At 41.7% G+C, this 8,741-nt stretch overlaps 1 pseudogene across 1 annotated transcript in view; it reads left to right on the top strand.

Moving 5' to 3' along the window:
• Positions 1-4,133, top strand: part of LOC103268140 — a 5,011-nt pseudogene extending 878 nt beyond the window's left edge. Inside the window, exons 2-4 of the transcript XR_504792.2 lie at positions 1,089-1,204; positions 1,767-1,867; positions 2,939-4,133. The product of XR_504792.2 is annotated as a dnaJ homolog subfamily A member 1-like (transcript). The remainder of the gene's footprint in view (positions 1-1,088; positions 1,205-1,766; positions 1,868-2,938) is intronic.
• Positions 4,134-8,741: the final 4,608 nt, after the last annotated feature.

Genomic DNA, 8,741 nt, shown 5'->3' with positions numbered 1-8,741 from the left:
CTCCCTCACCTCACCGTTGACCTCCTTGGCTCAGGAGATCGTTCCACCTCAGCCTTCCAAGTAGCCAGAACTAGAGGCACATGCTCCACATCCGGCTTATTTTTTTAGTATATCATAGAACTTAACAAACTGGAGGTAGGGTTGCAGATACCATCTTAAAGAAGCTACTTATAATTAATATTTCACAAGTGTCTCTGTGAAATGCTGTCAAGCTCAGGATTTTGATGGCTGTTGTTTAAGGGGAGTTTCCTGATTAAAGATGTTTTATTAATGTTACTTGGAAAACAGAAACATGTAAGCTTGAGGAGGAGGAAGTGGGCAGTTATCAATAAGGAAATTCTTACTGTGAATTGGTCACGTCCCCATTATTTAATTTCATAGAGTCTAATTTATCTAGAACTCAGCCCAGATCTGTTTGGCTTATACCAGTTTCCTCTGTCCCTACTGTATGTTTGCTTTCTTAAAGCCTTGCTTTTGTGAGAATTTTTTTTCTTCTCCTTCTGAGAAAATTAAATAATGAAACAATTCAGGGATTGTAAGTGGTAGAGGCTACCTACAGTGTGTGGAAGGATTTTGAATCCTTATCCAGGAAGCACGGATGGCAGGTTCCAAATGCTTGCTATTCCCAAATGCTTGCTATTCCAAATGCTTGCATTTTGATTGATTTTTGAGACAAAGTCTCAATCTGTCACCTAGGCTGGGGTGTAGTAGTGTTATCATGGCTCACTGCATAAGCACTTCTCCCACTTCAACCTTCCTAGTATCTAGGGTTACAGACTCATGCCACCATTCCTGACTTTTATTCATTTATTTTTTGTAGAGGCAAGTTCTTACTGTGTTGCCTAGGCTGGTCTCAAACTTCTGGGCTCAGGCAGTCCTTCCACCTCAGCCTCCTAAAACCACTAGGATTTAGGGCACAAGCCACCATACCTAACCTTCTGTTTTAATTTTAGAATATGGGGGGAGGATGTCTTTGTGAAAGAAACCCTTGCTGTTGTTAAAGAAGGAAACACAATTGCCAACTTTGTTATGTCTAGTCATTGATGGTTTGAGATATGTAAATACATTTCATGTTTGTATTTATACAGACGAGGAGAAGACCTTTTCATGTGTATGGACATACAACTAGTTGAAGCATTGTGTGGCTTCCAAAAGCCAATCTCTACCCTTGACAACCGAACCATAGTCATCACCTCTCATCCAGGTAAGGTAACTGAAGAGTCTCACTCTGTCACTTAGGCTAGAGTGCAGTGCAGTGGCAGTGCTCATGGCCACCACAGCCTCAACCTGCTGGGCTCAGGCGAGCCTTCCAAGTAGCTGAACTCCAGGCGTGTGCTTCCACGTCCAGCTAACTATTTTTTAGTTGTAGAGACGAGGTCTCACCAACTTGCCCAGGCTGGTCTCAAACCCGTAGGCTCAGGCAGAGGCCTCAGCCTCCCAAAGTGCTGGGATTATAGGCATGAGTCACTGCATCGAGCACAAAGCTTCTCCTTCTATTATGTTTTCCTTATATCCTTTCAAATAAGTAGTACAGGTGTTGAGAGAAAACTTGCATTTTTCTTTGATATGTATCCTCTGGGCTGAGATGAAGTTATAAGATTTAGCTCTTTTGGCGGAGCCCCTAGAAAACCCATAAATGAAAGATAATAAGATTGTGTCACCACATAAAGTTTACTCATACCAATGAGCAAGGGCATTCCTTTTGTGTTCTTTGCATCTTAAAAAATGACCATACTTAAGGGAGAACTTGGCTTTAATATTTTTAGGTCAGATTGTCAAGCATGGAGATATCAAGTGTGTGCTAAATGAGGGCATGCCAATTTATCGTAGACCATATGAAAAGGGTCGCCTAATCATCGAATTTAAGGTAAGCTGTAAAAAAAAAAAAAAGGACTCAAGAATATTTGAGAATGATTAACTTATAAAATCTGATTAAAGATTAAATTTTTTGAATGTCAGGCAACCTCAAAGTTATATTTATTCCTTATCTGGAAAGAAATACATTGATCTAATACTGCTACAGTCATGTTCAGCTTTCCTTATTATCAAGTTGGGGTTGAGTTATTCACTTTCATTGAGTTAATGAAAGTTTGTCGTAAAGTTCACTAGAAATACTTTATTATAACAATTGCAGATTTCTTGGCAAAATAGTATGATGCTTAGTGTGTTAATACAACCCAGCCATTTTCTTCTGTCTTAAATTGGCCTCTTACTCACAAAGGAACATACGTGTAAAAATTTTTGGATAAGGAGTGGGGCTACTACCTTTTGGAGTTGGAGAGTAGCTTAGTTAACTCCTAAGGAACAGTTAGGCTATTTCAGGATGGGTTTTGGTATTACAAAGGTAGTTTGGATAGAACAATGGGTGTTCAAGTATGATATACTGAGACTTTAAATTTAAATTTATTTTTTATCCCTGAGTGAGAATCTCAGTCTGTTGCCCAAGCTGTAGTGCAACGGCACTGTGGCAGCTCACTGCAACCTCAACCTCCTGGGCTCAGGTGATCCTTCTGCCTCAGCTTCCTGAGTAGCTGGGACTACAGGCATGCACAACCACGCCTAGATAATTTCTTTTTGGTAAAGATGAGGTCTTGCTATGTTGCCCAGGCTGGTCTTGAACTCCTGCGTTTAAGCAGTCCTCCCGCCTCAGCCTCCCAAAATGCTGGGGTTACAGGTGTGAGCTACTGCCCTCAGCCTAATAGGGCTTTTTTAAAAAGACCTAGTTTTTGTTGCAATTCTTAAACTCTAGTTCAGACCACTAGGCGCCATGCCTCATAGCACACGTGTTCTAACCTGGTGTGGCAGATGCACCTGAAGGTTGTGTATTTAAAAAATTTTTAAGATTGTGTGTTTTTCTGGGGAAGATGAGTCTGATACTTTTGTCTAAGGAGCTAATGATAAAATCAGACTGGACTTAAAGTAGAAATTTCTTTCTTAGGTGAACTTTCCTGAGAATGGCTTTCTCTCTCCTGATAAACTCTCTTTGCTGGAAAAACTCCTACCCGAGAGAAAGGAAGTGGAAAAGACTGATGGAATGCATCAAGTAGAACTTGTGGACTTTGATCCAGTCAGGCGCAATTATAATGGAGAAGCATATGAGGAAGATGAACATCATCCCAGAGGGGGTGTTCAGTGTCAAACCTCTTAATGGGCCAGTGAATTACACTCACTGCTGGCAGTCTATGTGCAGTAGTGAATGAGTGAAGGACTGTAATCATAATATGCTCACTACTTGCTATTGTTTTTGTTTTAATATTCTACTATAGTAGTGTTTTAAAAGTTAAATGAAGAATAAACGCAAATATAAAAGCTCTGACTTTGCCCTGTATGTATGATGACTTCAGTGTGCAAGATAAAGTTTAATACCTGTAAAAACTACTTCAAAAGAAATTCCCTAGCATTTTTTAGGCCAACCCTTGTAATTGATTTCAACTGTGTACACGGACAAGCTTAGACTGAAATGCTAGGTATATGTATTGGCTTCAGTGTGTGACCCTTCGTTGTTAAGCTATAAAATTAAAACTGTATTTAACTGGCAATCCAAAAAAACGTAATTTGTAGAGAAGTATTGGTCTGTGTAGTTACTTGTATTAAGTAGGATTCATTGTGATGCCTCTGCATTATTCCATTGCCTCAACTGTTAACTTGAAATTGGCATAATATATAATTTAGCCTGTGGTATCAGTGATAGAAATGATGCCTTTCTAAAGAAGGGGCTTATCATAATATGCTGCTTCTTGAGGGCTTGCACTTCTAGAATTATGTTCCCTTCTGCTGCACCATCCAATCCTGGTTATTTTTTCCCTTCTCTTTGGACCATAATAAGCCTCTGAGTAGTGACTTCCAGAGCTTGGGTATCTTAGAAATTTAAAGTGAAGAGACCTTCACATGAAGTAATTTGCATGCATAATATAGGAAGGTGTTCCTTAGGTATGTTACAGGCTTACTTTTAACCATTTGACTTATGCTCCAGCGTAACTGTAATTTAATGTTGGTAGGATAGCAAACTATGAATAGCTTTAATTGTATGTTTAAAAGTCTCATCATATGTTTATGCTTAAATCTGGATATCAGAATTTAAGCAATTCTTGAAATGTATGACTGTCTCCTTAATATACTGATTACAAAGCATTTCCAATGTGTGTCACTACAACTTTTTTTTCCCAAATCATCAAAGCTTTGGCTTAAGATATGTAACTTCATTTTAACTAGTTAAAATACTATTAAACTGTAGTTAAATATTTAATATTAAACAGGGTGGGGAGTAAATAGAGAACTGGGTAATAAGATAAGAAAATAAAACTTTGCAAACATTGGAGTGAAAGAGGAGGAGAGAACTTCTGCCAAATTGTCTGTGGTTCTGCATTTGCTATGATCAGAAACTTAAATGTTTGCAGGCTTGGAAACGACCTAGATCTTAAGTTCTCCTCAGAGGAGAAAGTAAAACTTGTGAGAAAGGCTCCCAGACCAATGTTTGTCTTATAGTGACATCTGTAATTGACAACTTCTTACCTATTACCATTGACCATTTTAGTCTGCTAGAATGCTACCCTAATTTTGGTAGATGTGAAACGTGTTCCGGCTACCTGGAAGGCTGAGGCGGAAGGATCACCGGAGCCCAGCAGGTCGAGGCTGTGGTGGCCAGGAGCGGCCACTGCACTCCAGTGTGGGCAACAGAGTGAGGATCCACCTCAAAAAAAGAGGAAAGTTTAATCTGTTCAAAATATGTGTGATGAGATTTTAGTTTGCACTGGATTTATTTATAGATTCTAAAAGTTTCTACTATGAACCTATGCTTTAATATATGAACTTCGTAGCCAGGTGCGATGGCTCATGCCTATCCCAGCACTTGGGGAGGCAGAAGTGAGAGGATTGCCTGAGTCCCAGGGGTTTGAGACCAGACTGAGCAACTTGGTAAGACCTCATCTCTACAATAAATAAAAAATTACCCTGGCCTGGTGGCATACGTCTGTAGTTCCAGCTACATGGAAGGCTGAAACAGGAGGATTGCCTGAGTTCAGCAGGTCAAGGCTGCAGTGGCTGTGAGCATGCCTCCAGCCTGGACAACGGAGTGAGACTCCAGCTCAAAAAAAAAAAAAAACATTGTTTAAAAGATTTAAAAAACATTTTTTTTTTTTTTTTTTTTTTTTTGAGTTGGAGTCTCACTCTGTCGCCCAGACTGGAGTGCAGTAGCCGTTCCCAGCCACCGCAGCCTCGACCTGCTGGGCTCTGGCGATCCTTCCGCCTCAGCCTTCCAAGTATCTGAAATTACAGGCATGTGCTACCACGCCTGGCTTAAAAATTTTTTTACAAATAATATACAAAGTTTACAACAATTACTAGTCATCAGGAGTGAGTCACTTCATTAGGAGTGAGACACTTCACTCCTAGGATAGCTCCAATAAAAAAAAATGTGGAGAAATTGTACTTTGCTGGTAGGAATATCAAATGTTGAAAGATTTGTTAGTTACTGTAAAAGCTAGACATGGAATTAACCCACCAGCAGTTAACAGTGTATAGTTGCCCCTCATCTGTGGGTTCCACATCTGTGGATTCAGTCAACCTCAGATCAAGAATAATTTGAAGAAAAACTATATTGAACATGTACAGACATTTCTGTGCCACTTTATTTTTATTTTTGACCTGAGATCTGTCACCCAGGCTGAAGTGCAGTGGCAATGATCATAGCTCATGGCAGTCAGCTTCCTGGGCTCAGGCAATCCTTCCACCACAACCGCCTGAGGATCTGAGACTACAGGCATGTACTACCAGGCCTAGCTCATTTTTTAGTTTTCTGTAGAGACGAGGTCTTGCTACATTGCTCAAGCTGGTCTTGAATTCCTGGGTTCAAGCAGTCCTCTCAGCATGCTGGGATTATAGACGTGAACCACCACAATCAAACTTCTTATGGCATTTTATATCAGACTTTTTTTTTTTTTTTTTATATAAAGACAAAGTCAGCTGGGCTCGGTGACTCAGCCTGTAATCCCCTCGCTTGGGGAGGCTGAGGTGAGTGGATTGCCTGAGCCCGCGGGTTCGAGACCCGCCAGGGCAACTTGGCGAGACCTCATCTCTACAATAAATAAAAAAGTCAGCCGGCGTGGTAGCACGCACCTGTAATTCCAGTTACTCGGAAGGATTGCTGGAGCCCAGCAGGTCGAGGCTGCGGTGGCCGGGAGCAGCCACTGCACTCCAGTCTGGGTGACAGAGTGAGACTCCAACTCAAAAAATAAAATAAGTATTAAGACAAAGTCTCACTATGTTGCCCAGGTTGGTCTTGAACGCTTGGGCTCAAGCACTTCCTATTGCCTCAGCCTCCCAAGGTGCTAGGATTACAGGTGTGAGCCACCATGCCTGGCCTATATCGGACTTAAGCATTCTTGGATTTTGGTATCTATGAGAGGTCTGGAACCAATCCCCTATGTATACTGAGGGATGACTACAAAAAAACAAAACAAAACATGAACTTATACTTGTGTTTATTGCAGCAATCTCAGTAGTCCCTAATGGAAATAACCTGCGTATGTCTGTCAATGAATGAATGGTTAATATGTGTATGTGTGTGTTGAATATATATGTACACACACTGGAATATTTAAAAATATAAAAAAGTTTTGATACATTCTACAACATGTACAACATGGATTAACCTTTAAAACACTAAATGAAGTAAGCAAGACAGACAAATATTGTAAATTTCCACTTAAATGATCTATCTAGCAAATTCACTGAGGCAGAAAATGTGTAATATAAGAGAATACCAAAAGCTGCAGGGACAAGGAGGGATAAATTGTTACAGTTTCTGCTTGGGATGATGAAGTTTTGGAACTACAAGCATGATAGCTGCACAAAATTGTAAATGTAGTTAATGCCACTGAATTGCACACTTAAAACTTGTTGAAATAAGAAATTTTGTTACAATTTCCACGCAAGGGGGTTTCTGCCCACTCAGATGTGTAGGGAATAGGAGTACAGGCCAATTATGTCTCATGCAAGTGCTCTTGGAACAGTGACAGATCTTCCTGTAAGTGAAATTTGCTTCACAATTTTTTTCTGTATCTGGTGCTGCTGCTGCTTTTATTTCTTTTCTCAGTTGGAGTCTCACTGTGTCGCCCAGACTGGAGTGGAGTGGCACGCTCAGGGCCACCGCAGCCTCGACCTGCTGGGCTCCAGTGATGCTTCCCGCCTCACCCTTCCAAGGAGCTAGAACTACAGGTGCATGCCACAACACCCAGCTAACTTTTTAATTTATTGTAGAGATGAGGTCTCGTCAAGTTGCCCGGGCTGATCTCGAATCTGTGGGCTTGGGCAATCCTGAGGTGCTTGGATTACAGGATTGAGCCACCGCACCCAGCCGGTACTGGTTCTTGACCTTGGTTACAACTGGAATGACCTGGGCAACGTTAGAACATTGATCAAGTCCCACTGTCTGGGGATTTTGGTGTCATTAGGACATGTGCAGCCAAGCATGGAAAACAGCCAGCACAGAAACATGAAGGGGGACTCAAGGAAAACCAGAATTATTTTTTAGAGGGCAGGGCCCTGGTAGTAAAGGCTTTCCCCAAGAGTTGGAGTCTCACTCTGTCACTCAAGCTCCTGGAGTGCTGTGGCACATTCGCAGCCACTGCAGCCTCGACCTGCTGGGCTCAGGTGATCCTTCCGCTTCAGCCTTCCAAGTAGTTGGAACTACAGGTGTGCGCCACTATGCTTGGCTAATTTTTATTGTAGACACAAGGTCTCGCCAAGTTGCCCAGGCTGGTCTCAAACTCCTGGTCTTCGGCAATCTTCTTGCCTCAGCCTCCCAAAGTGCTGTGATTACAGGTTTGAGCCACCACGTCCAGTCTGAATTATTTTATTTTTTTTGAGTTGGAGTCTCACTCAGTCAACCAGACTGGAGTACAGTGGCCACTCCCAGCCACCGCAGCCTCGACCTGCTGGGCTCCAGCGATCCTTCTGCCTCAGCCTTCCAAGTAGCTGAGACTATAGGTGCGTGCTACCACGCCCGGCTAATTTTTTATTTATTGTAGAGATGAGGTCTCGCCAAGTTGCCCGGGCAGGTCTCAAACCCGTGGGCTCAGGCAATCCATCCACCTCAGCCTCCCTTATTTTATTTTTTTAACAAAGTTTATTAACAGGAAGAGAAGAAGAAAGGAAGATTCGTGGCAGAAGGACCTGCCATGGGCAAGTTTCTCACAAAGAAAAACCACTGGCTTCAGTGAATTTTGCGGGGGGGGATATTCTTTCAACGTGTTTGCCCATTTCGGGATGGGTGATTTACAAGCATACCTGCCCACACCGTGCTGAGTGTTCAGTTTTTGACCCAAAACAGCATACCCCCCATGCCCCACCCTCCCGATTCACCTTTTTTTTTTTTTCCTCCGTTTGAAAAAAGTCCTCAAAGGGAAATGTTCTGCTGATGTAGAAGAGGTGAAACAAAAAACAAAAACTAAAAGGCATCAGAATTGATACATTCAAAAAACTGTTTTGAGCAGTGGAAAAAGCATCTCAATAGGCGTATTACATCAGAGAGTATTTTGAAGGTAACCAAAGTACATATAAACACAATTTTTTATAAATAAATTTTAGGGTTTTTTTGGGGGGGGTCCCTCTTCATAGATAACATGTTAACCACCTGGGACAGACTGATATCACTGTTAAGAGAATTGCTAGCCGGGATCGGTGGCTCACCCTGTAATCCCATGCTTTGGGAGGCTGAGGTGAGTAAATTACCTGAGCCTCCA

Source organism: Carlito syrichta, unplaced genomic scaffold (assembly GCF_000164805.1).
Source record: "Carlito syrichta isolate Samal-C Ts95f unplaced genomic scaffold, Tarsius_syrichta-2.0.1 Scaffold308775, whole genome shotgun sequence".
NCBI lineage: Eukaryota > Metazoa > Chordata > Mammalia > Primates > Tarsiidae > Carlito > Carlito syrichta.
This window is presented reverse-complemented; position numbering and strand designations above follow the sequence as displayed.